The following is a 26,535-nucleotide window of genomic DNA, read 5'->3' as shown; positions in this document are numbered from 1 at the left end:
GCCGCCTTCTGGGGAAGCCCTCCAGTGGAGCCCTCTATTTAGATTTCACACCCCACAGTCCGCTGCCCCCTCCAGTGCTCGCCCTCCTGCCCCGCACCCACCCGCGCCCAGAGTGGCATCAGCGCAGAGCCGGGGCTTTGCCTGGCGGTGCGTCCTGCCCTCTGCTGCCCGGGGGGGCAGGCGCAGCAGAGTCCCGCGCGCAGTGGGTGCTCAGCTCACCTGGGGGCGTAGAAAGTGAGCTAGAGTCCTCCAGGCTGTGGCCAGGGGGCCAAGGCAGTCCTGGGAAAGGGGGTCTCCGGCGGCCCGCGGACGGGGCGGGCCCAGGCCAGCTGCCTTCCCCTTTGCCCTTCGACCCAGGAAGCCGCCCACATCCAGCGGACACGCTCGACGGGCTGGGCTGCTCAGTCCCGGCCTCGGCCCCGACTCCGGGCCGTCCCCCACCCCTACCCGCCGGCCCGACCCCCACCCCTACCCCAACTTCCCGCTCCGACGGCCGGGAGAGGCGGGGCGGACGGGTCTGAGAGTGGCGAAGGACACTCTCCACACTGAGGGTCATTTGCTCTCTTTTCCCCTCTGTGGCTAATTTATTTTAGAGCCAGGGGCGGGAGGGGGCGGGGCCAGCCGGGAGGGTGGCGAGGAGGGGCTGGGCGAGCCCAGGGGAGGTGGGGGCGGGGCGGGGGCGAGGTGGGGGAGGGCGGGGAAGAAGCCGGGGGTGGAGGGGCCAGAGAAGGGGCGGGAGTTGGGGGAAGAGAGGGGCACTAGGAGAGGGAGGAGCAGGGAAAGGGGAGGGGAGCGAGGGCCTGCGAGGGAGGGCGCTGGGGGCGGGCGAGGGGAGGCAGGGGTGGGGGTGGGGGTCTTGCCTGCGGGGGGAGCCGAGGCCGCCCCTTGTCCGGCCACCCCCACTGCCCAGTCCGGCTCCCGCCCGCGGCGGCCGCAGCAGCCGCAGCGCAGCAGCTCCAGGATGGTGAGCGCCACTGCCCCCCAGCCCAGGCCTGTGGTCCCCGGCCCGCGCCCCCGCCCCGGTCCCCGGGCCGGACGCGCCCACAGGCCGCGCACACTCACCTAGGACCCGGCCGTGATGCCGAGGTACGGGGCCGCGGGCGGGCCGGGATGGGGCGGGGGGAGGTGACCGTTTGGTCGGGGTGTCCGGAGCTTTGTCCGCCGGCGCGGGGCCGGAGAGGGCCGAGAGGGCGGGGGCTGCGGGTCGCGGGGTTCAACTCGGCGGGGGTCGGAGGGCAGGGCCGGCGAGAGACCCTAGCGGGTGCGTGGGAGCCGAGGGTCACTTCCCGGGGGGAAGGGGCCGGCAGAGCAGGGGATCGCCGCCCGGCCGCCGACGGGCACCCGTCTCACAGCCCCCTCTAGTGCGGAGGCTGCAGCGAAAGCGAGCAGCCGGCTTGGGGGCGTCTGCTGGCCTGGGGGTGGGGAGCCAGGGTTTGCGGGTTCGGGTCCCAGAAGGATCCAGCGTCCGGAGCCCGAGGGCCGGCCCGCAGGCCCCTCCCACTCCGTCAGGTCTTTGTCCAGCGGCCCCTGTGTGTGTGGGAGGGGTGGGGGCTGGGTTACAGGCCCGGAGATTCCCCAGCATGGTGACGGGGCAGTGACAGGAGACCGAGGCTACTTAGGATCCCCGCGCCCCTAGTGCCCACCCTCCTCATGTCTTCTCCTCTGGCCTGGGAGAACAGAGCCCCCATCTCAGAGTCAGGGCGTTGTAGGAGGCTGTACTCACCTTCACCCTGGGGCTACAGGAAACAAGGGGTACCCCCGGAGCTCCCAGCTCTCCAGAGAGGGCCCCTCAAACTTCCCCACCGCAAGAGCCCTCTCCTGGTCTACACAGAGATTCGCATGCTAGCGACCCCCCTCCGCAGAGGGTCCTTCGGAGATTGTTGAGCACCCTGTAGGTGATCAACAAATGTTGGTCCCCTTCCCCAGCCCCTCTGGTCCCCCTGCCCCCGCCGGAGGAGGAGGTCTGGGAAGGGGTCTGCGCGGGGCAGAGAGCGCGCGGCCTGGACCCTGCGCCCAGCGGCAGCCCGGAACGCAGGGGTGGGTGGATGGGTGGGTGGGCTGTTAAAGGGACGGTCACTAAATCAGGATTAGGCCGTAGGGCTGTCAGGCTGCCGGCCCTGTCTCCATGGATACCTAATTTGGAGGAGAATAGAGGACGGAAGAATGTTTGTGTTGTCGTCCGCTGGGGCTGTGGCGGCGGAGCTGTCTCCTGCTCTCGGCCGGACAGCGAGGAGTGGGGACCCGGTTCCAGCCCAGTTCTGGGCTTACGGCGCAGGGGGGCTTCCCGGTTCCTGGGCCGTGGGACCTCCCCTGTGGAGCCGCCCAGTCTCTGGAGTGGGCTGGGCCCGCAGATGGCACGGTGCGAAGCCCTCTGACCCTGCAGAGGGAGTCCCAGACCCTCCCGCAGCCTACCCCGAAATCCCGTAGCATCCTCCTAAAGCCTCCCCGAGTCTCTCAGTACGGAGCCGACGCCATTCCCCGCTGTTCCTTAGCCCCCAAGGATGGGTGCGCCGGGCAGCCTGGTGCTGTGGTGCCGCCGCCACCCAGCTATGGGACGCGGGTACCGGGCGGCCGAGCGAGCCGCGGGCAGGGGGCGGGGCGGGACTTCCTGGGGTGGGCGAGGAAAGGGGCGGGGCTTGCTGGGGTGGCTGTGCTGGACGGGTGACAGGCTCGTAAATCCCCTTTCCCATGTTTAACACCATTTCATTTCTTTCCACTTGATTCCATTGGCGTCCAAAGCAGACGGGAGCGACCTTCGTGTCCTCGCTGTAGTATCTTCTGGGCGAAGCCCTTTTGGGCCAAAGGGAATTAGGCTGTGTGGGGCAGAGGAGTTGCTCCTGGGGAGGCCTAGATGACCCGCACTCCTCGGGGGGGTTCCTCTTGCCCCCCATCCCTACCCCAGAAGAAGAAAAAGAAAGAGCCGAGAGACACAGAAATGAGTTTGGCTTCGGAGGCCCTGCCCGATTCTCTGGCCGTGGTGTGGCTGAGGGCTGGGTGAGGATCCCGTGACTGTCAATTCCAGTGCCAGCCTGGTGGAAAGCTGGGGAGAGCCACCCAGACTGAGTGTGGCGTCGGAGAGCCCTTTCCTGACTTTCTTCTGCTCACCCATGGCCACAGCTTTCTATGGATCAGGACTCCCCTCCCTGCCCTGCCGGGGCCGCAGCTTTATTGCTGAGATCTAGGGCTCTCTCCACGCAATTTCACGCCTCTCTGCCTTTGCTCCCGCTGTTCCTCCAGCCAAATGCCTTCCCCATTGTCCCTGTCTTTCCACAACCTCCTTATTCTTCAGGGCCCAACTCGGATGCGCGACTCTTCCGCATCACCTCCCCAGCCCGGAGCTTCTGTCACTTGCTCCTCCCTCCGTGGCCTGCACCTGTGCTCCCTTCCGCCTTTGTGGCGGGATCCACTCTGGGCTTTGACGGCAGTGGAGCATGTACTCCCTGGCCCTGCCCCCACTGGGCTTGCCGCAGGGCTTGACACCTTGTGGGTGCTCCATAAATACTGGTTGGCTGAATAAAAGGGGTTTTGTTAGGGCCTTTAGCCAGGCAGTCTGCATAGCATGGAATCTGGCCACTTTCAGGTGAACAGCTCTGTGCTCTTGGGTGGTGGAGACCCCTGGGTGGGGCTCCTCCTCTCCCTTTCCCTTCTTCGCCTCCTCCTCCTCCTCCCATGACCCTACCCCATCCCCCCAAGTCCAGGGAGGACTTTGCCCCTTCCCTTCCCCACAGACCAGCATTCTTTCCCTGCCATTATCATCCTGTTAAACAGAGAGGCCAGTCAGGATCCATATGGATCACATTAACAATTGCTTATTATCTGGGCCAGGACTCCCCCGACTCTCCCCGCCAGCTCCGACTGCTGCCATTGCTGGACCCTTAGGAGCCCTGCTTTCCCCTCCCCCCGCCGTTGGTCAGCCAGGGAGGGCAAGGGACAGGCTGGTCTCCCTCACCTTCCCTGTGCCTTCTAGCAGAACTTTGCCTCTTCTGGACTTGGCAGTTAACGACTCCTTTACCCGATTTAATGAAAACCAGGTTCCTGAAAGGAGTATGGCTCCTCGAAGCTCCAGGGCTGCAGCAGGGAGATGTGGACTCCAGGCCCCGGGCCCCTGTGCTCTGCAGCCCTAAGACCCCCTGCTCTCCAGAGGACAGAGACTGTGTGTGTGTGTGGGGGGGTGAGCCACAAAAGGCCAAGCATGGGGTGCTGGCATCTGCCATCTTAGCCTTGGGCTAGTCCTACCCCCTTTTGGGAGCTGGCTGTCTGGTGAGGGAGATCAGGGCAGAGGGACCCTGCCAGGCTCTGTGGCATTGGGCTTCCAGCCTTTCCCTTCAGTCAAAGAAGCAAGAAATGTGTTAGAGCTTCCCAGAGCAGCCACTGAATTGGCCTTGAAGGATGGGGAGTGTACTTCACATTTAAACCCATATGTAACCCAAGAATATTAGGGCATGGAAGGGCCTCCAAGATTAACCATTCTGGGGGTCCATAACTTTTTTTGATTTACAGAGCCCTTGGAGGCACTGATGAAAGGCATCCCCAGAAAAATGCACTTCCATTAATCGACACCAGACTTTGCATTCTGCTTTAGAGGGTTCTTGGATCCCCTAAAGCCCATAGGGACCTTATGTCAAGAAACTCTTACCCCAGTCCAGCCCTCTCTGATGTGCTGAGGGCAGAGTCATGCCTGCGGCCTGGGTTTCCTGACCTCCCCATCCAGTGCTCACTCCACAGTCTTATTACTGGCAGCGGGACCTCCAGAACCAAGGTACCAAGGGTATGAGACCAAGGTGCTAGGCCAGGCTTTAAGTGGGAAGAGTTCACACTGGCTGGGTCAGGGTCTGGGCTGGTCATCTCATCTCTGACTATGTGGCTTGGAGAGAGGCTGTCCAGGCACTTTTTTTTTTAGGGTCCATTTGTCTTCAGGAAGAAGTGGCAATTGCTCTTCTCCGAGCAGTTTCATAAGCATCTTGATGAATCATAGTTAACGCTTCCACACACTTGTTAAACACTCTGTCTCTCATCTGTGAAGTGAGAAAATAGAGTGAAGAATGGTGTCCACCTCCTAAGCAGGATATTGTGAGGATGAAAGGAGTCAGGAGCTAGGAGACCTGAGTCCTAGTCTTGAATGACTCTAGGTGCAGGTGGTCAGGGCTGTGGTTACTGTGGAGGCCGGCATTTCCCCAGTTTGCTCAGCCAAGGAAAGGAGACTGCAGTGCAAACCCCCTGAATGCCTTCTGTCCTTTCCTTTTCCACCGAGGTATGGACAGTGTCAGCCTTTGGAATATTCATCTTCAGGGCTGGAGGCAGAGTGGGGGTTCTCAGTGAGTGGGAGAGCTGGGCAGTGGCCATGGCCTGCCTCCGTAGCCCCAAGCCAGTTTTATGATGACCAGTCATGACTCCTACCCTAGAGACCAAGCTTTGGGCTTCAGCAACCCCCTTTTGCTAATCAGATGTAACTCCGGACAAGTGACTTCTTCTGTTTGGGTTTCAATTTCATCATTTCTAAAATGAGGATAAGAACCTCGTATGATGGTGATGTGGCCCTGGTTTCAAATAGTCTGCCCCTTTGATTCTGAAGCCTACCTTGGTGACCCGCTTAGTGGCTCAGGGCCCAGGGACTCCAGAGAACAACCTTCTGGTGTAGGAGTGAGGATGGGGAAAGGACATGTGTGTGTGTGAAAGTTCTGGCCCACAGCAGTGCTTGCCCAGGCCATCTTAAAAAAAAAAATGTAGAGATGGTGGTCTCACTATGTTGCCCAGGCTGATCTTGAACTCCTGATTTCAAGTGATCCTCCCATCTTGGCCTCCCAAAGTACTGAGATTACAGGTGTGAGACATTGCAACCAGGCTGCCAGACCATCTTTGAAGTCCCCTCCAACATGGAGTCAGTGCAGAGAGGGGGTGGGGAGGTAGGCGGGAGGAGAGGCAGCATGGTTGCCTACAGGAATCTGGAAGGTAGCAGCATACCTCCCTCTGTCCCCTCTCACTGCCAGGGCAGACTCAGGCCACATGGTCCACATGGTCCCCAGCCCAGTGTTGTGATTAATCAGGGATGGATGTGAAGATGTGACAAAGAGGCTGCATTGACTCTTTTTTTATTCTTTTTCTTTTTTTTTTTTTGAGACTGAGACTCTTCTGTCACCCAGGCTGCAGTGCAGTGGCACGATCTTCGCTCACTGCAACCTCCACCTCCTGGGTTCAAGCTATTCTCATGCCTTTGCCTCCTGAGTAGCTGGGACTACAGGTGCAGGCCACCATGCCCAGCTAATTTTTTTGTATTTTCAGTAGAGACGGGGTTTTGCCATGTTGGCCAGGCTGGTCTCAAACTCCTAACCTCAAGTGATCTGCCCACCTTGGCCTCCTAAAATGTTGGGATTACAGACGTGAGCCGCGAGATTTCATTTACTATTAATAAACCTGTGTTGAGCACCTGCGCATTGTGTCCAGTACTGTGCAAGGCTCTGGGTGACCCTCAGCTGCTCCCGCAGGTGTCCAGCCAGGATTGGCCTTCCTGAGCCTCCCCACACATGCAGTGGACACCTATGGACCAGGCTCTGAGCTGGGGCTTTTATGCTTTGGCTTCCTTAACCACCTGCAGCCTCCCACATGGCCAGGGAGAGCCCAAGAGTGGCCCCAGCTTTGGTGTTGCTTTGCCATAAGCGCCTAGCATGTATCATGGCTGTGAGGCCTTGAATATTTTATCCAGGTAGCTATTCATCCAGCAACCATTATTTTCTGATGTGGTGCCACCTTCAAGGAGCTCACAAGATGTTGGGGACCAGCAAAGAGCCAAAGGGACAAGCTACGCTTTTAGGACCACTGTCCCTGTATTCTCTAAGCAGAAGGAAGCCACAGAGGGCATGTGAGCTGGGGAATGGCAGCCTCTAGGCTATGGCGAGGGTACAGGACAGGTTTCAGAGGCTGTAATGGGGAGGACCAGCATCTGACAGTAGGGGCTTGCCTCAGAGGAGTCCTGAGCAGATTGCCTTTTCCTGCAGGAGGCTGTGTCAGTGGGCATTAGAAGCAAAGTGAGACAAGGGCCACTGCTTGGGGAGGGTCCACCTGCAGCCGATTGCCCTATTTGACCCTTGGATGCTTAAGAATCTGGAGGTGTTTGTTCTTTCCAGGCCAGTGGGGAAAGAAAACTAGTAGGATTTAGGTTATACCTGAAAAAGGATCCCGCTTCCCCAGCCCTTATATCATGCGGCTCCCTCCACACCCAGCCTGTCTGTTGGCTTCTGCTGGAGCAGAGGGACTCCCTGGGAACTCTCTGGACACCAGGAGAAACTGCGCCTTCCTCCCTGCTCTTTGGAGAGACAGCACTTCATCAGTGGCTGGGTCCTCGCTCCTCTAGGAAGGGGCTTCCTTTCCAGGCACACCGTGTCCGGCATGGGCTGGCGGTTCTTGTACCACTGTCTTCCACACTGTGGCCCTCTTCAGGCCTGAGTTTTGGGGACTGAGCCGCTTGTTGAGAAAAAAGGAGCTGCCTAAAATGGGGAAGGCGGCTGGGAGGTTGAGGTCGGAGGAGGTCAGGAGTCCATTCTGGGACTTGTTGAGTTTGTAGTGATCGTTAGCCATCAGAGAAGAACTGTGGAGAGGAGGGGAGAGCCTTTCCACGTGCCCGGGAGTGCCCCTCCCAGGAAAGGCATTCTCTGGTGCTAAGTGCCTCCACCGATGGAGACTCAGCACTTCTAGAGATGGCTCACGTGTTCTTAGATGGGGCCAAGTCCTGTGAAGCCAAAAATCTTTCATGGAAGATATGCTTCTTTTGAGGAAAAGGGGAGGAGGGGCTGTGCAGAGCTGCAGGGGCCACCGTAGTCGTGCAGACATCTGGTCCTTGGGAGCCGTTCTCCGCCCCCCGCCTCTGAGCGCAGTCTCAGTCTTGCCGCCCTTTCTGATCACTCTTTGCAGAGTCTGGCTGAGACCCTAACCAGAGTCCCAGGTCCTGGCTTTGAGGCCAGCACCTCTCAGACCTGGGCAAGGATTTATTTAGTCCCATGAGAACAAGTTTGAGATATGCTAAGCCCTGGGGTTGGTGGCTAAGTGTGGGAGAGGGTTCAAGAGAGGAGGGCTGGGTGGGGAGGGGAGACTGAGGAAGAGGGTGGGAACGAACTGCCCCCTTGGTTTTCTCAGCTGTTCAGTGGGAACACCACCACCTGCTGTGGCAGGCAGAGAAGTATCTGGAGCAAGACTGCTGGGGGTGGCATCTGTCCCAGCTTGGTGACTTAGACAAGTTAGCCGAGCCTCAGTTTCCTCATCTGCAACATGAGAATAATGTCCTCGCTCGGATTAAATGAATTGATGTGTGTGAAGCACTCAGGGCTGGACTTGGCTTGTGTCGAGAATCCCATATGGGAGCAGGCAGACAGAAGCTGCTGTGGTCGCTCAGTCTTTTTCCAGCACCCTCCCCCCAGTATCTTTTTCCCTCTGTGTCCCTGTGGCCCTGCAGGTGTGGGGGGGCCACCCCCTTGAGGACAGCCCTGCCCACTGACACCCAGGTGGACCGGCCGGGCTGCATAGCTGGAGTTACTCGGCTCAGCCCCCCCAGGGCTGGGAAGAGGGCAGGAGGGGCTGAGGCAGCTGCTGGGGACTTCTGGGTGGGCTGCCTGGGCCTGTTTCCTCGCCTTTGGTCAGGCCTGGCCCTGTGGGGGCATGTCTCCCTCCCACCCCCATGCACGGGAAGGGGCCATATTTGGGGCCAGGGCACACAGGATCGATCACCCAGACTTAAGGCTTAAGCCTTTTGGAGGCTACATGCCACCCAAACAGACCTTGGATCCTAAAACTGGCTACGGGGAGGGGAAGTGTGGGGCCCTCCAGGAGACTCTAGGCTCTTGGGCTGAGCCCTGTGGTCCATGACCCTGAGGAGTTCTGCAGATAACTGTATTCCAATGTTTTTGTTTGAGACGGAGTTTTGCTCTGTTGCCCAGGCTGGAGTTCAATGGTGTGATCTCGGCTCACCGCAACCTCTTCCTCCTGGGTTCAAGCAATTCTCCTGCCTCAGCCTCCCAAGTAGCTGGGATTACAAGCAAGTGCCACCACACCCGACTAATTTTGTATTTTTAGTAGAGACAAGGTTTCGCCATGTTGGTCAGGCTGGTCTTGAACTGCCGACCTCAGATGATCCGCCCGCCTCAGCCTCCCAAGGTGCTGGGATTACAGGTGTGAACCACCATGCCCAGCCAATGTTATTAATTCCCTTTGTAGTCCCATGTATTTTTCTTTTATTCATTGAGAAAGTATTTTCGAGAACAGGTCACAAGTTTTGCAGACTGCGAAAGGGGCCTAAGTCTGAAAGTGGTGAAGAGCTCTGGCCTCATCCTCCGTCTCACGCCCATGCAGGGCCAAGTCCCAAGCAAAGAGGAGCCCCAGATGCAGACCCAAGAGGAAACAGGCACTGGAAGGACCTTGCCAGCCCCAGATCACAGGGGCACCCCAAGTGGACAGACGACAGCCCACAGTGGTCTCTACCGAGCACCTGTGCCCTCTCCTCCGTGCACTGAGTGCATAGGTACAAGGCTGCATTGTGTGCAAGAAACAGAGCCTCAGGGAGGGGAACTGAATCCAGACAGGACAAAGCGCAGAGACAACTGCAAATCCCTGTTCCTCAATGAAAAAGCAAGTCATCTTTTTAAAAAAATAACTGCTGACAAAAAGTCATGACGATCATTAAAAAGTCCAGGTCATCCTCGTTCCCAGTGGCCCTGCTCTTTCTACCACTGTGTGTCAGGGAGTGTTTTCTGAGGGAGGGGACTTTGGGAAGGGGCAGGTCAGGGTAGAGAGAGAGCTGCAGAAAGGGCTGGAGAGCTGCTTGCACCAGGGCTCGCAGACGGGCTGACCAAGCAGCGGAGGGAATGGGAACCCAGTTAACAAGTGATGTCACCTCTAAATTGGGCATTGGAGTGCAAGGGCAGAAATGCCCAGGACATACTTTGGGGCACCAAAGAGGGAGACAGGAACAGCCCCAGAAAGAATGGGCTGATGTGACTGGAGGAGCTGGAAGGGGCCTGAAGCTGGAAGGAAGGACAGAGGCATCCACCTCTGGTGCCAGGCTGAAGGGTTTAGCATCTCGTCTCTGTGCTTGGTAGGAGGCTGATTCTGTTTTAGACATAAAGACCATCCTAGCATCTATACAGAAGAAGGATTAGGAGAGCAGAGAACACAGATCGAGTTCAGAGGTGGGGCCAGCTGTTGTGGGGAACATGAGAGCTGTGGGTTGTTTTAGAGAGAGAGTGTTAACCTGACTTCATGACCCGCTAGATGAGTGGAGGCTGGAGAGACAGACACGGGGGAGCCTAGGTTTCCAGCCTAGCTGAAGAGATAGAATCTGGAGAGAGGAAGTGGAGATATTTTCCCTGGGCGTGTTGAGTCTGAGGTCTCTGTGGACCCTCCCAGAGAGTCCTAAGATTCTCACCTAGATTCCTATATCTCCTCTTAAGATTTCCGGGGACAGTGAAGAATGTGGCTCAAGATGAAGTTACGTCTGGGCACAGTGGGCTGTCAAGAGGGACTTGAAGCAGGAACATGAGACCTGCCTGGCAGTTTCTAAGTGGCAGAGGGTGGGTTGGGAGGGTCATGGGAGGGTCCTGGTCCTCTATGAGCAGAGGAGAGGCTGGTGACAGATGTCCCAGGACACAGGTCAGAGCAGCCAGGGGTCAGGCGAGGACATCCTGGGAAGCTGTGGCTAGGGACTGCATTTTCAGCGATGGTCAGCTGGTCAGGGCAGGACAGGGAACTCACTCCTGCAAGGCAGCGCCCTTCTGGGGCCCTGCAGGCAGCTCCAGGATTGTGTTCTCTCTTTGGAGTCCTCTGTCAAATCAGTGGGGTCCTTCTGGGCCTCGAGAGCAGCCCCTACCTCTTTCCCAGGCCACTGCACCTAGCCAGTCTCTAGGAGCGAGTTGGAGCCTGCCCCGGGTCCTGCACAGGTGGCCCCTCCAGCTAGTCAGGAAAGTTCCACCTCTCCTTCACTGCCCTCAGGCCAGCCTGTGAGGGGGATGCTGCCTCTCCACCTCCCATTTCACAATGGAGGAAACAGATCAAGACAATGTCCCACATCTCAGAGGCTGACTCTGAGGCCAGTGCTCACTCCCTGCAATGCCTGAGTCATGGGAGGGAGGAAGGGCTTGCTAGAGTGGGCTCAGAGACCCCTGCAAGCCATGGGTCAGTCTTTTCAGGTCACCCTTCAGACATCTGCCTTAACCAGGTTACTAATGGGTCCAGACTCTATTGGGGTGAGGTACCTGGAACAGCCAGTAAAGTGGAGAAAGGGGAGAAGGGAAGGGGTGTGTCTCACCATAGTACAGGCTCACACCACAATCCTCCCACCAGTCTGCTGAGGGGACTGAATGAGACAATTGAGATCCAGCCCCCAGCCCAGTGCGCAGTGGCCTCTGGGAAGCACAGACAGGGCAGCCCTTACTCCTTTCTTCCCCCAGGGCCCAGGAGCTGACATCCGTCTCTGACTTGTTCCAACATAGCTCACGTGTAGTAAGAAGTGGGGTGAGGTGTGGTGGGCAATTCCCAGCCCCAAAGACTCGCTTTTCGTGGCCTCCATGAACACTTCTAATGGCCCATGCAGCTCACCTTGAGCAGGAGGGAGGGAGAAGGAGAATCAGCCTTGCTAATCCTCCTGGAGGTGTGACTGGCTGACAGCCTGGAGCCTCCCAGAGGTTCCATTTGGTTTAAAAGAGAATCCTTGTTAACCAAAATGGTGTTCTCTTGGTGAAATTGCAGGCAGCCTAACCAAGGGGAGCAAACAACACCTAGGCAAGAGGGAGACACGTTGTGTTTTCTTTGGTGGCAGGGACTAGGGTAATAATAACAAGGCTATTTCTCTCTACCTGCTGTCTCCCAGAAGATGGGCTGGGGACAGAGTACCAGCCTGGAGCCCCTTGTGTTCCTGGATGTTGCTTAGCTTTGGGGTGAGATGAGACTATGGAAGGAAGGCGCTCTGAGCATCCCAGGGCAGCTCCTGGCGGAGGGTCCAGAGAAAACGTGGAGGGGCTATTGGGAAGAAGGGGGCGGGGAGGAGAGGAGAGCTGGAAAAGTGATTAGCAGCTCTGATGAGGTTGGAGTCAGGCCTGGCGGCCCCAGGGCAACACAAGAGAAAAAAGGAGCTGTTATTCATAGAGGGTGGACAAAGATGGCTGCCTGACTGAGGCAGCCCCCCAGCCCATCCCAAGGCAGCCGGCTCACTGGGGGTACCGGCAGGCCCCACGCCCTTGGCATGGATGCCCCTCAGGGGGATTGGGAATGGGACTGAGTCTGCAGGGAAAACACTGGGAGCCTGTGTCCTGTGTCCAGTTCCCAGCTCCCCTGGACCTTCTTTGAGAGCAGGGGAGGCCCAGGAGCCACCCCCAACCTCCTGGGGTAGTAGATGGGCTGTTTGATCAGTGAGTGTGTAAATTGGGATTTTATGGATCGCTTATTCACGGCTGGAGCTGGGGCCCCCAAATTCCTCTGTGCCCCAGAATGCTTAATCTAGTCCTGAGCTTCCCCATGAGAGGCAGAGGGGAGGAGAGCTCCCCACAGGCCCCCACCCCTCCTGCTGTGTCCCCTCCCAAGGCCCCAGGCTTTGTCAGTTGCAGGTTGAGCGGTTCAAATGTGCTAATACACTCCCTGGGGGCCACCGGACAGTGGGACTTACTCCTCAGTGCTGTGATTGGCCAGAGAGACCGGGGGGGGGGGTTCTGGCAGCAGCTGGGAGCGTGTGTGTCTGTGCACCCACCCGCCGGCCTGTGTGCCTGAGGGGAGGGGGATGGAGGTGTCCACCCTGCTCAGACCACTGGGCAGAGACAAAGGACCTTCATCTAGCCTGGGACGAGGATTAAGCCCACCAGTCATGTCCGTACCTGGTCAATCCGGTTAGGGAGTCCACTGCCCACCTCTACATCCTCCTATTACATCATGACATGGTAGGGGCTTAATCAATGTGTGTTGAATGGATGGATGGATGAGCGACCACAAGGGTGACTGCATTTCTAACTGGGGTGTGTCTGCCGGAATAATCTGGCACCAACAGATTCCTCCATCTCTCCTTAGGATTCCTAAGTATCCGCCCCCTACCAAGTGAGACTCACTTTAGCCCAGGTCTGGCCAGACATCAAGGCCGGACATGAGAGACTGACCAGGCCTCTGGGGACACAGCTGTGACCCCAGGACTGTGTTACCACTTGAGAGTGCTTTCACTGTGGTCATGTTTCTCCCTCTCTGCTGGCCCCCATCTGTCCTTGGGATTGGATGAGGATGAGGATGGTGGGCGGGGTGGGAGAGGGGTGTTGAGCAACTGATGGGGGAGGGCAGCGAGGCCCAAAGGCCAGATGACAAAGTGCCCTGTCCTACCTTCCTTTCCTCTTCAGCCTGTCCCTCCTCTCCTGAGGCAGGGCAGACAGGTGGGGCTGGGGCGGAGGGAGTTGACTCAGCTAGCCCATCCTCCCTCCCCTGGTTCTACAGAAAGCCCAGGGTAGCTGTAAAACTGCCTGGGAATCCTAGGGAAAGAAGTCTGCAGGGCTCACTCCTGTAATCCCAGCACTTTGGAAGGCCGAGGTAGGTGGATCGCCAGGTCAGGAGTTCGAGACCAGCATGGCTAACATGGTGAAACCCTACTAAAAATATAAAATACAAAAACTGTTGTTCTGAGAGGCCAGGCCAGGGGCCCAGCACCCTTGAGGAATAAACTTTCCCTTTCACCCAGCCTGGAAATACAAAATTTAGCTAAAATCTACTAAAAATACAAACATTAGCCAGGTATGGTGGAGCACCCCTGTAATCCCAGCTACTCGGGAGGCTGAGGCAGGAGAATCAATCACTTGAACCCAGGAGGTGGAGGTTGCAGTGAACGGCCACTGCACTCCAGCCTGGGTCACAGGAATGAAACTCTGTCTTAAAAAAAGAAAACAACAGAAAAAAAAGATTCTAAATCTGAAGGAAGTCTACCTGAAGACCTTAAGAAGCAAGACTCCATGGAAGTTCAAGATAGAGCAGCTCCATCTGACAGAACTTTCTGTGGTGATGGAAAGGTTCTGGGTCTGTGATGTCTACTATGGTGGCCACTTCCTCATGTGGCTGTTGAACATATGGAATGTGGCTAGTACCACTGAGGAAGTAAAATTTTTATTTTATAAATTTTAATGACTGCAAATTTAAATAGTTACATGGGGCTAGTGGCTGTCATTGGACAGTACAGGATTAGAGGCTGTGTTCAGGGCTGAAGCAAAGTCCTTGGGTGCAAGTGCCAATTCTGCCCCTTTTTGGCTGGTGGCCTTGGGCAGGACTCTTCTCACCACACGGTGTTCCTTCCCCAGGTTGCTGGGCTGCCTCGAAGGGAAATGTAGTGTGGGTCATCGGCAGTTAAGAGAATCATCTGTTCCTTTGGGTGACTGGGCTGCCCTCAAGAGGTCCTGGACCACAGAGGAGATAAACATTCAGGGACAGCATGGCAGCCACAGTGGGAAAGAAGTGGCTGTAGGGAGCTCTGGACTTTGAGGCATCTAAGGAACTTCCTTGGGGATGTCAGTCCAAGAAGGCTTCCTGGAAGAGGGGGTGGTGGGGGAGGGTTGGGCAGGAGCTGAGCCACGGGATGGGTGGGAGGCTGTGCCGGAGAGCCTGGCCCTGGAGATCTGCTTATTTTGAGCTTGAAATGAAGCCTGGCGCTTTGAGGCACCTTGGAGAGCCTCACCGCCTCTAGGCTAGGGTAGGCAGGTGCTGACACATGGGCTGAGTCCCACTTCCCCTCTTACAGCTTGTATGACCTTGGGAGAATCTCTTTCCACACTTGAGTCTCCATTTCCTCTTCTATAAAATGGGAAGAATAATGCCCATCTGGCAGGGACATTGTGAGGACAAAAACGATGGATAACTATGAAAGTTCTTTGCAAACACTAGAAGGCTGGGTGAAAGGGAAAGTTTATTCCTCAGGGGTGCTGGGCCCCTGGCCTGGCCTCTCAGAACAACAACAGATGGTCACAGCTTGGCTGTGGCCCTGACCGTGGACACAGGCAGGGATTTCTGTGCTGTCCCCTCCCGCCAGTGTGTGCACGTGCACACAGAACCCAGATGGGGGCCACTTGGCCAGCTTCTCCCAGGCCGGCCTCCTGCTGTGTGGCATTTGACATACCAGGAGACCAGGGCCAGAGCATAGCCCTCACCACACCTCCCACCCCAGAGAGGAGCCAGACTGGCGGGGCAGCATCCACACCTCCAGGAAGCAGTATTCCGAGGGCTCTGAGCTCTTTACCATGTGTCCAGAGGCCTTTGATGGGAATTCCAGCACCCCTTTTGTCCTCTCCCACAGAGGCCCAGTGGGGTGGGGGTAACAGAAAGAGAGAGATTTAAAGAGAAGGAGGCCATGTGGAGTCTCTGTGGGGCTGAGTTGGGTGCCTTTGGGGACTGGACACGTTCCTCTGGTGTTCACAGATACAAACTCCCCTTCTGGACTCCCCTCCCCTATCCATTCCTGAGGTGATTCCCTGGCTTCACCCCTTGCCACCCTCACCATCACATGTGGACTCAAATTTAGTCACCCCGATTGCTTTATTTATTTGGACACAGAGGCCATTTCAAGCCTCTGGGCTCATCCATCCATCCATCCATCCGTCTGTCTGTCCATTCGTCCATCCATCCATCCATCCATCCATCCATCCATCCATCCATCTGTCCATTCATTCATCCATCCATCCATCTGTCCATCTGTCTGTCCATCCATCCTGTAGTCTATTGAGAACTTACTCTGTGCCAGGCACTGTCCTAGGTGCTTGGGATATAACAGTGAACAAAACAAAGTCCCCACTCTCATGAACTTTCTCTTGGGTACACAAACAATAAAGCAACAAATAGGATTGGCCCTTTCAACCTGTTGTTCCATAATCTGATGGATGAGTGTTGCAGGGAACATCAGGTTGAAGGGGACAGTGTCTGCCAAGGCAACAGCTGAGCAGAGACCTGATGCTAGGAAGGGTGTGAGCCCAGGGAAGGTGTGTTCCAGGCAGGGCAGAGGCAGGGGTGCTGAGGTGGGAGGCAGCTTGGTGGGAGGAGCGGTGAGGAGGCCAGGGTGTGGGAAGGAGGGAGGAAGGGCAATGGTAGCAGGTGAGGCCGAGAGGTAATGGAAGCTGACCATGAGGACCCTGTATACCAATGAGAGGACTTTGGCTTTTATTCTGAGTTAGATGGGAATGACCGGAAGTTTTTGGTGGAAGAATCGACTTATGGAATATGCTTTCAAGAGTTACACTGGCAACTGTTTTAAGAAAAGAGAGGAAAATGTAGAAAGGGGGAAGTGAGATGGAAGTGAGGCCGGGCATGGTGGCTCACACCTGGAATCCCAGCCCTTCGGAGGCCAAGGAGGGAGGACTGCTTGAGCCCAGGAGTTCAAGACCAGCCTGGGCAACACAGTGAGACCCTCATCTCTACAAAAAAATTTAAAAAATTAGCCGGATGTGGTGGCTCACCACACCTGTGGTCCCAACTACTTGGAAGGCTGAGGTAGGAAGACTCTTGAGCCCCGGAGGTCGAGGCTGAAGTGAGCTATAATCATACCACTGCACTCCAGTCTGGGCAGCAAAGTGAGACCCTGTCTCGAAAAACAAAATAAAAAAAAAGAGAGAGATGCTGCTGCTGTGGTCCAGGTGACAGCATCCCTGGAGGTGGTGAGAAGTGATTGAAGAATCTGATTTGCTGTTCTGAAGAGTGAAAGAGAAGTTAAGGATATCGCAAAGTTTCTGGCCTGAGCAACTAGAAAGGATGCAGCTGCCATCTCCTGCAATGGGGAAGACTGAAGGAGGGCTAGGTTGTGGATGTGGGAGCCAGGAGTTTCATTTTTGGACATGTTAATTATGCCAATTAAATATTCCAGTGGAGGTGTCAGGAAGAAGGATGAATAAAGTACAGAGTGCAGGGGAGAAATCTCAGCTGGAGAACTATGTTTAGGAAACATCAATACACAGGTGATGGTGAAAGCCAGGAGATGGGATGGGATCATGCAAGGAATTACCATGGAGAGGGAAGAGAAGGTCGCAGGACTGAGCCCTAGGTCTGCAGGGTTTAGAAGGGAGTGGGTGATGAGAGGGCAGCAAATAGGCTGTGGAGGGGAGGGCAGCAGGAGCCAGGAGAGCACAGGGCCCTGGTTTTGCAAGAGGAGGGCAGAGCATCAGATTCAGCTGTGTGGTTATGAGGCTAAGGTAGTGGAGTGTTGGGGATAAATGCCTGCTTGGAAGAGGTTCGAGAGCGAATGGAAGGACAGGAATCGGAAATAGTAGCATAGAAAAGGTAAAAGCAAGCAGAGAGAGAGAATGTAGCTGAAGGGGGATTCAGAAATTATTTTGGGGCCAGGCACAGTGGCATATGCCTGTAATCACAGCACTCTGGGAGGCTAAGGCAGGTGGATCACCTGAGGTCAGGAGTTCAAGACCAGCCTGGCTAACATGGAGAAACCATGTCTCTACTAAAAATGCCAAAATTAGCTGGACGTGGTGGTGGGCACCTGTAATCCCAGCTACTCAGGAGGCTGAGGCAGGAGAATCACTTAAATCCAGGAAGCAGAAGTTGCGGTGAGCCAAGATCGTGACACTGCATTCCAGTCTGGGCATCAGAGCAAAACTCTGTCTCAAAATAAATAAAATAAAATAAAATAAAATAAAAAATTAGCTAGGTGTGGTGGCATGTGCCTGTAGTCCCAGCTGCTCAAGAGACTGGGGTGGGAGGAATGCTTGAGCCTGGGAGGTGGAGGCTGCAGTGAGCTATGGGCACACTACTGCACTGTAGCCTGGGCAAGAGAGCAAGACCTTGTCTCAAAAATGTATATATATTTTGGGCTTTTTTTCCTAAAACGGGAACTATAACAGCATATTTGCGAGCTGATGAGAATGACCCAGCAGAGATGGAAATGGATCAGGCAGGAGAAGGGGGAACTGAGGGAACAGTGTCTTTGTTGAAAGAGGGTGGGATCAGTGCACAAGAGGGAGGAGACTTCAGACAGCTCACCCATCCTCTGTTCATCCTCTGTTCTATCCCCTCTCCCACCAAGGAGTGAGCTTAGGGACAGGGAAGGAGAGTGTTCGGCTCTCATGCCCCGCTCAGGGGGGTGCTCCCTGCCTTGTATCCTTGCCTTTCCACAGCCTGTGGAAGTGGGAGGAGATCTGCTTTCAGGTCCCAGCTTCGCCTCCAGAGGATTGTGTGACCTGGGGCCACATCTGTCTGGCACTGTTTTATCTGCAAATAATACCTGCTTAACTGAGGTGCTGTGGGGAGTGGGTGCCAGCGCTCCCTGCTCAGCTCTGCACTTTCCTTGCTTTCTCCTGGAGCCTCTTAGCTGGGACCTGCTGTCTCCTCCATGCCCTGGTGCTCTCCATGACTGCTGCAAAATGAATTCCTGACTCCCCAGCGAAAAGTACCTCAGCTGTCTCTGAACCTCCTGCATACTTTCTTTTCCTCTTTTTTCTTTTTTAGCTATATCACCTTATTTTTTAAAAAAAATCTGTCAACTATATTTATTCCTGTAATTCTTCATTTGCACAGAAAATCAACAGTTGCCTCTGTTTTAAGGGTAATACAGGCTGGGGTTGGTGCTCACGCCTGTAATCACTTTGGGAGGCTGAAGGGGGTAGGCTGCCTGATCCCCGGAGTTTGAGGCCAATCTGAACAACATGGTGAAACTCTGTCTCTACAAAAGCAAGCAAGCAAACAAACAAACAAACACAAACACTAGCCAGGCTCGGTGGCATGTACCTGGCACCTGTGGTCCCAACTACTAAGGAGGCTGAGGTGGGAGGATCGCTTGAGCCTGGGAAGTTGAGGCTGTGGTGAGCTGTGATCACGCCACTGCACTCCAGCCTGGGCAACAGAGTGAGACTCTGTCTCAAAAAAAAAAAAAGAGGGTAGGCCCGGCACGGTGGCTCACACCTGTAATCCCAGCACTTTGGGAGGCCAAGGCGGGCGAATCACGAGGTCAGGAGTTTGAGACCAGCCTGGCCAACATGGTGAAACCCTATCTCTACTAAAAATACAAAAAGTTAGCTGGGCGTGGTGGTGGGTGCCTTTAATCCCAGCTACTCAAGAGGCTGAGGCAGGAGAATCGCTTGAACCTGGGAGGGGGAGGCTACAGTGAGCTGAGATTACACCACTGCACTCCAGCCCACATGACAGTGTGAGACTCTGTCTCAAAAAAAAAAAGGGTAATACAATATTTTTATTTTAAAATTTACTTTTTAAAATAAAAATGGGTATATTTATGGTATACAAAATGATGTTTCGAAATATGTATCCATTGTGGAATGGCTACATTGAGCTAATTAACATATGCATTCCCTCATATACTTATTTGTGGTGAGAACACCTAAAATCTACTCTCAGTAATTTTCTTTTTTTCTTTCTTTCTTTTTCTTTCTTTTTTTTTTTTGAGATGGAGTCTGGCTCTGTTGCCCAGGCTGGAGTGCAGTGGCACGATCTCAGCTCACTGCAAGCTCCACCTTCCGGGTTCAAGCGATTCTCCTGCCTCAACCTCTCAAGTAGCTGGGATTACAGGCACCCGCCACTACACCCAGCTAATTTTTGTATTTTTAGTAGAGATAGAGTTTCACCATGTTGGCCAGGCTGGTCTCAAACTCCCGACCTCAGGTGATCCGCCTCCCTCGGCCTCCCAAAGTGCCAGGATTACAGGCATGAGCCACCGCACCAGGCCTATTCTCAGTAATCTTCAAGTATACAACACACTTTTATTAACTCTAGTCACCATATTGAACAATAGATCTCTTGAACCTATTCCTCCTGAAATTTTGTCTTTTGACCAATCCTCTTTTTTCTTCCTTCCTCCCTCCCATTCTCTTTCATTCCTTTTTTCCTCTCTTCTCTTCCCTCTCTCCCTCCCTTCCTCCCTCCCTCCGTTCCTTTTCTCCCTTCCTTCCTTCCTTTTTTCCTCTGTTTCCTTCCCTCCCTCCCTCCTTTCTGAGGAAACACTTTATTTTCTCTTCCCTGTTAGCTGATCAAGTCTGCAGGCATGGGTCCCAATGTGGTCCGGTTTGCCTCTCAAGCTGGGAGTCATAGCTGGCACACAGTGGCTGGCACACCAAAGGTATCATGGAAGGAAGAATCATGCAGCCACCCCATGGCATCCTCTGGCTCATCCCTAAACGTGTGTTGAGTCCTACTCATGCTAGGCCCCTTGTGAGCTCTAGGGCAGCCCCCAGGCAGGTTTTGAAGGCTGTTCTCTGGCCTAGAACTGGGGGAAGAGGTTCCTGTATGGTAGGTGCCAGGGCTGTGACAGGTGACCAGTCTTCCAGAGTCCCCTTGTTACCCCTCCCTCTCCTCTCCCCTTGTAGTAACTGGGGGGTTGGCATGAGGAAGAGGGCCTAGAGGAGGGGCACAGTCCTGTTCAAGCTCTGCCAGGCAGCCAGAGACCCCCTGGGGCACCCGTTGTAAGCAGTAGACAAAAAGCCTAGGACAAAAGGCCTGTGGGAGCCTTGGTGAATAGATTAATGAGATTTCCATAAGGGAGGCCAACAATGGGATTCTCCCTTCCAGCCTCTTTGTTCCAGGCTGAGATAATGGAGCTCTGAGGAGGCTTGCCCAGAGGCAGGGCCCCTTCTCCACACCAGCCTGGAGCTGACTCACAGCTGCCCCTCCTTGCCTACCCTGCCCCCAGCCCAGTTTGGTCCAATCCCTTCCCACCCCCCATGGGTGACGGAATCCAGAATCAGAGAACTTCTGGAAGATCCTGAAGGAATCTTAGGGGTCTCCTTCGGGGGTTGGAGGAGGGTGTTGATGCTGTGGGGTTGGGGTTTCTTCCTATCTCACCCTGTACAAAATTTATTTCAGTGTTTCTAATGAGAAAGGAAGGTTAGAGGTCTACCGATCTAAACCAATGGTCTCAATGGACAGATGAAGAAAGTGGAACTTAGTGAGGTTAAGTGTCTTGGCCATGATCAGAGAGTGACAGCTCAGGGTGTTGCAGGAAGCCAGGGTGGGCTGGGGGGATACCTACTGCCTGCCTCAGGCCCTGTGCATGGAGAGCCTGCGGTCCTCAGGGATGGGAGAGGCACCCTCAGGACCCGTGGGCAGCAGGACCACAGGGAAGATCGGTGCCTGAGTGTTCTGGCCGGCTGTGAAGGCTGAATCATCTCTCATGAACCTTGTAAGACTTCCTACAAATGAGGGGAGGGGTTTTAGGAATGACTTTACTCTTCCATCCAGTAATTCTTTCCGTAACTATTGATTGCCTGTGAGTTTGAAGGACTGCGTCCTGTTGGTAGAGTCGAGCGGGGTTTCAGCTTCCTATGTGCACAGCAGCGCTTCACCTTCAAGGTCTGCAGAGGAACAGTTGCCTCAGGAACAAGCCCGTGCTCCCCAAACCGGGCAGTTTCAGAGGGAGTGTTTTCTCTGTGCACAGAGTCCCAGCTACCACCTGAGAAAGCCACAAAACCCAAATAAGGAACTTTGTGCCCAGCCCAGGGGTGTGTCTGGTTATCTGATGGCCTTTCACAGGGAAAGAGAGGCTCTACTTGGGCGTTTTACCGGGAGAGGACACAAATTCTCCTGTCTGGTCTGAAAGGCAAATACACAGCACTTGGGGGTGCAGCCACTGTTTCCACAGGCCCAGGAAGTGAGTGTTGGTGAGTGTAGGTGTGCAGTGTGGAATGGCCTCAGGCTCTTCTCTGGCTGTCAGAACAAAGGGCCGGGCCACAGAGCCCTTGTAGGCAAGTGGTTCAGGGCCTGGGCTTTGAGTCCTATCTCCACTCTGTAACAGCCATGTGACCCTGAAGATGCGTTAATCTCTGTACCTCAGTCTCCTCATCTGTAGACTGGGGATGACAATAACAGTATTGATCTCAGAGCTGGTAGGAGGGCTGCATTAGAGATGTAAAACATAGAACAGGTTGTGTACCTATTGCCTGGGTTTTGGGGAAATGGCATGAGCTACTGGCCCATCATATTAGAACTGGAAGGAACCTCTTTTCACAGAACATTCACCAAGTTTCCCCAGGCCCAAGGAGAAGTTACTTGTTTAGTTCACTCAGCAAGGTTGAAGCACTGCTTGGGTTCTGAATTTGTAATCTGTGCCCCACACTGGACTGTGTCCATTATATACATTATCTTTAAATCCTCACAGCCACTCAGAATGACATATGTTATGCCCTTTAACAAATGGAGAAATTGGCTGGGCACAGTGGCTCACCCTGTAATCCCAGCACTTTGGGAGGCTGAGGCAGACAGATCACTTGAGGAGTTTGAGACCAGCCTGGCCAACATGGCAAAATCCTGTCTCTACTTTAAAAAAAAAAAAAATACAAATACAAATGGGGAAATTGAGGTTCACTGAGGTCAGACAACTTGCCCAGGGTCACACAGTGTGTGTCTGAGACTGGATTCAAATTAGGTCTCTGGGACTCAAAGCCTATACTTTCCCCATGTCCTCAAGGCCTTTCCTCCCCTCCAGCAGCACTGATCACTGGAGTGTGACTTGTGAACCTGGACAGGAGACAGGGGGTCCCCGTCCTGGGGAGATCCTTCCTGAGGCTCCTGCGGGAGGCATACTGGTAGCCGGCCCAGGGTCTCTGTGTCCCAGCAAGAGGGCTGTAACTGGCCTGGGGGGCGAGGGCAGGGAGACAGCATTTTCCACCTATAGTGGGCGAGGGGAGGAAGGCAAGGCCTGGCAGGCCTGTGTCTGTCAGGAAGCATCTAAGTGAGATCGCACTTTAAACATGTGTGTGCCAGGCACAGGCATGAACATATGCACATGTGCCTGCAGCTGCACACATCTGTACACATCCCTGGTGGTGTGCACATGCATGCTGGTGTGTATTCAGACTCACGTGAGACATCATTCTGAGCCTGTGTGCAGGTAAGGCAACCTTACCCACCGTTCTCAAACTTCTGCCCTCTTCCTGCCCTTAGGTTGGGGCTGGTCCTTGGGCAGCTGAGTTCTTTCTCTAGGAAGGGGTTAAAGGAAAATGTAGCGCTATAGAACTAAGTTTAGCAGAAGTTGCTGACCTGGTGCCCTGCTTCCTGGTTATATATATATATATATATATTTTTTTTTTTTTTTTTGAGATGGAGTTTCGCTCTTCTCACCCAGGCTGGAGTGCAATGGCACAATCTCAGCTCATTGCAACCTCCACCTCCCAGGTTCAAGTGATTCTCCTGCCTCAGCCTCCCAAGTAGCTGGGATTACAGGTGTCTGCCACCACACCTCGCTAATTTTTTTTTTTTCTTTTTAGTAGAGATGGGGTGTCACTATGTTGGCTAGGCTGGTCTTGAACTCCTGACCTCAGGTGATCCACCTGCCTCAGCCTTGAAAAGTGCTGGGATTACAGGCATAAGCCACCATACCTGGCCCCCTGTTAGATTATTGAAAGGATCTCTAGCAGATGCCATGTCACTGCATGTAGACAATGATGCCTTAAAGAAGGATAAAGAAGGGAAAAAGGGATGAGCTGGTAGCTAGTGGGGAACCCATGGTCAAGAGAGGTCATTTTGAAGATGAGAACGAATTAAGCTAACTGTGGGGAGGGACCCAGTACCTAGGAGGGATAATTAATGGGGCCAAGGACTGGGGCAGAGGGACCCTGAGGCCTTCTGGGTGCAAGATGGATACAGATGTAGATAAACATAAAAAGAGGGCTAGAGGTAAGGGAGATTTACCCAATGACTCCATTTTTTGCCCTGGCTAAAATGGGAGGAAATTCACCTGGAGTGGAAGGGCCAGTATCTGAAGATTGAGGATAGAGATCAGGTGGTCTAGGTAAGTGTCACGGACAAGGTCCCCTCTCTGGAAGGGCAAGAGGGGCTGAGCCGTGGAGTAGAGGAGACATCGTGGGTATGAAGCTGGGAGGATGGGGTGAAGGATTGGAGGTGGCTTACTGGAGTCCAGTTTCCAAGGTGGAGCAGTTCTCAGTGATGGCCAGGGCCAGAGGATCTTCACTGGCGGGTGGAGGTTTCAGTGAGGATTGCTGAAGGCCAGGCCAGGGGCTGGTGAGAGGGAGCCTGGCCCAAAAGTCTAGGGGATGAGGGGCATCACTGATAACTTTAGGAGCACAGGGGCTGGTGGTGGCAAAGGAGATGTGTGTGGACAAGTCCAGATCTGAGCCTTCTTCATGGTGTCTGTGCCCTTGGTGGGGAGGATGTCACTCTTTCCCCAGCTTGTCCAGTTTAATATGCTCAGGGTAAATGCTATCAAGGTCAAATCTCTCTTTCCATATTAAGTAAGGAAACAAGGCACAGAAAATAGTAAATAGGAAAAAAAAAAAAAAAAGATTTACACAATACTTGCATTTGTGTAACTTTTGTTCGTTTTGAGGCAGAGTATCGCCCTTGTTGCCCAAGCTGGAGTGCAGTGGTGCCATCTTGGGTCACTGCAACCTCTGCCTCCCGGGTTCAAGAGATTCTCCTGCCTCAGCATCCTGAGTAGCTGGGATTACAGGTGCCCACCATTACACCCGGCTAATTTTTGTATTTTTAGTACAGATGGGGTTTCACCATGTTGGCCAGGCTGGTCTTCAACTTCTGACCTCAGGTGATCCATCAGCCTCGGCCTCCCAAAGTGCTGGGATTACAGGCATGAGCCACTGAGCCCAGCCAGTAACTTTGATGTTACCTCCTAAGACTCTGCAGCCAGAACAATTTGTGATTTTTGATGTTCCAGGAAATTATCCTCTTTCATGCCAGGTAATGCCTCTGATCTTTGGAGATACTTCTCAGCAAGAGCTGGAGGGCTGCATATCTGCCCCCAAGGACCTCACACTCAGCTCTGTTAGTCTCTGTTCTCCCTTCTGCCCAGTGGCCAGCATCACCTCTCAAATGGGGGCAGGACAACCTCGAGAAGTCACTTACCTTCTTTTTTAAGCTATACTTCTATGGCTCATGCCTTCCCTAGGGCAGTGGGGATGATAGTAAATAGCTTTATTTTCAAATGTCTTCTCCCATTGATGTCAGTCACAGCCACATTAAGTAAACAGCATCAACAGGGGTGGGGTGCTGTCAACAAGCTGCTGCTAGGAAGGCCAGCTGTGGTTATCTTCACCTTCCTCTTCTACTATATACACCCACTTTCAAAGCTCTGGTGACCCAACATTTCTTGGTGTTCTCTATGGACTCCAAGTGTATGGTTATGTAGGTTGTGCACAACAGCCTTACTTCCAACAGGGCACAATTCACAATTCTAGTGCAGCAGACACTAAATTTATGAGCTTTCCAGAAGGTGGCAGTAAAGTGCCTTGAGGAAGGGAATATGGCACGTGAGCTAGCACAGCCCTGGCTTTCTGAAGGCACTGCACCCTGCACCTTTGAAGGTGCTGTTGTTGTGATCTGGGATGCCCTGCTCACTTTGGCCTGTCTGGTCGACTTGATCCCTCACTTTTCATGGTCCAGCAAAGGCACCACCTCCTTGGGAAGTTGCCCTGAGCCCCAATGCCGTTGGCACATACCTCTATTTTCTCACTTCACAGAGGCCACTGTCTACCTACCTGTCTTCTCTACCTGGCTGAAACATCCTATTCACCTTTCAATCTTCCCCCATGCCTAGCAAAACACTTGGGATTTGCTCCATAAAAATCCATTAAAGAAAAAATACTGAACCTATGAGAATATGTGAACCTGTTAAGAAACTTATCAGAAGCTTAGTTTTGAGAAATCATCATTGGCATCAGCTGTCACTGGGTGTGCCATGGGCCTCTTAGTCTTTGAGATATTTTATCAGGCTGGCCCACAGGAGTCCTGTGCCTGGGTAGAGCCATTCCGCAAGCCTCAGATCCCCTTTAACAGAGTGTTTGGCTCATGCTGGGAGGTGCTAAGGGACAGTGTCAGGAACAGCCATGGAACATCTCTGCTGTGCTTACAGCATGGATAGCAAGAAGGACATTGTTTATTACATCTCACAGGTCTCCTTCCTGAGGACTACGAAAAAAAGTTCTATGATCTCTAAGACAGGAACACTTTTGCTTTGAGTAATGGTGTTTTTTTTACTTTGCAGTGAGTCTGATTACCTCTCCCTATTTGGCTACTGGGAAGCTCAGAGACAAATTTATGGTCCACATCCTATGATGTGCATTGTTGTGTAATAACTTTCCCCCGTTTTCTCCAGCATATGACCTATTTGTTCTATATATTTTTGTACTGTGGTGAGACCTATTGGGAATAAAGCAGGTAGCAGCACCTGCCCCAGGCACACAGCCATTACATGCAGCTGGGTCTGGAATCCACGTGCTCTCACTTCATCAGGCAGAAGCCAAAACCAAGTGGGAAGGAAATGAATGCTCTGGGTCAGCCACTGAGGTTTCTCATGGATAAGGCAGTGCCACACACGACAGCATGTCTGACCTCAGGCCCAGAAGGGGCCTTGGAATCTCAGGAAAGGCTGAGGTGAACAGAGCACTTAGGAATAACAACTTCCGGGTCACTAGGCCGCGGACTCTGGGCAGGCCTCATACATCTCTTTACGTAACCCTGGTGCCTCTGTAGTGGCCAGCACATGGTGGGTGACAAACATCACTTACCGAGCGAGCTGCACTTGAATGTGACTATTGCGAGGGCTGGGGTGTCCCACCCATTGTCCGATCC

General features: G+C 54.1%; 1 protein-coding gene across 1 annotated transcript in view; it reads left to right on the top strand.

The window, feature by feature from the left end:
- The first annotated feature begins 859 nt into the window (after positions 1-859).
- FIGNL2 (fidgetin like 2) overlaps positions 860-26,535 on the top strand; it is a 30,535-nt gene continuing 4,859 nt past the window's right edge. The window contains exon 1 of the mRNA XM_037997098.2: positions 860-1,086. The gene's annotated coding sequence lies outside the window, so the exon portion shown is untranslated. The remainder of the gene's footprint in view (positions 1,087-26,535) is intronic.

Source organism: Chlorocebus sabaeus, chromosome 11 (assembly GCF_047675955.1).
Source record: "Chlorocebus sabaeus isolate Y175 chromosome 11, mChlSab1.0.hap1, whole genome shotgun sequence".
NCBI lineage: Eukaryota > Metazoa > Chordata > Mammalia > Primates > Cercopithecidae > Chlorocebus > Chlorocebus sabaeus.
This window is presented reverse-complemented; position numbering and strand designations above follow the sequence as displayed.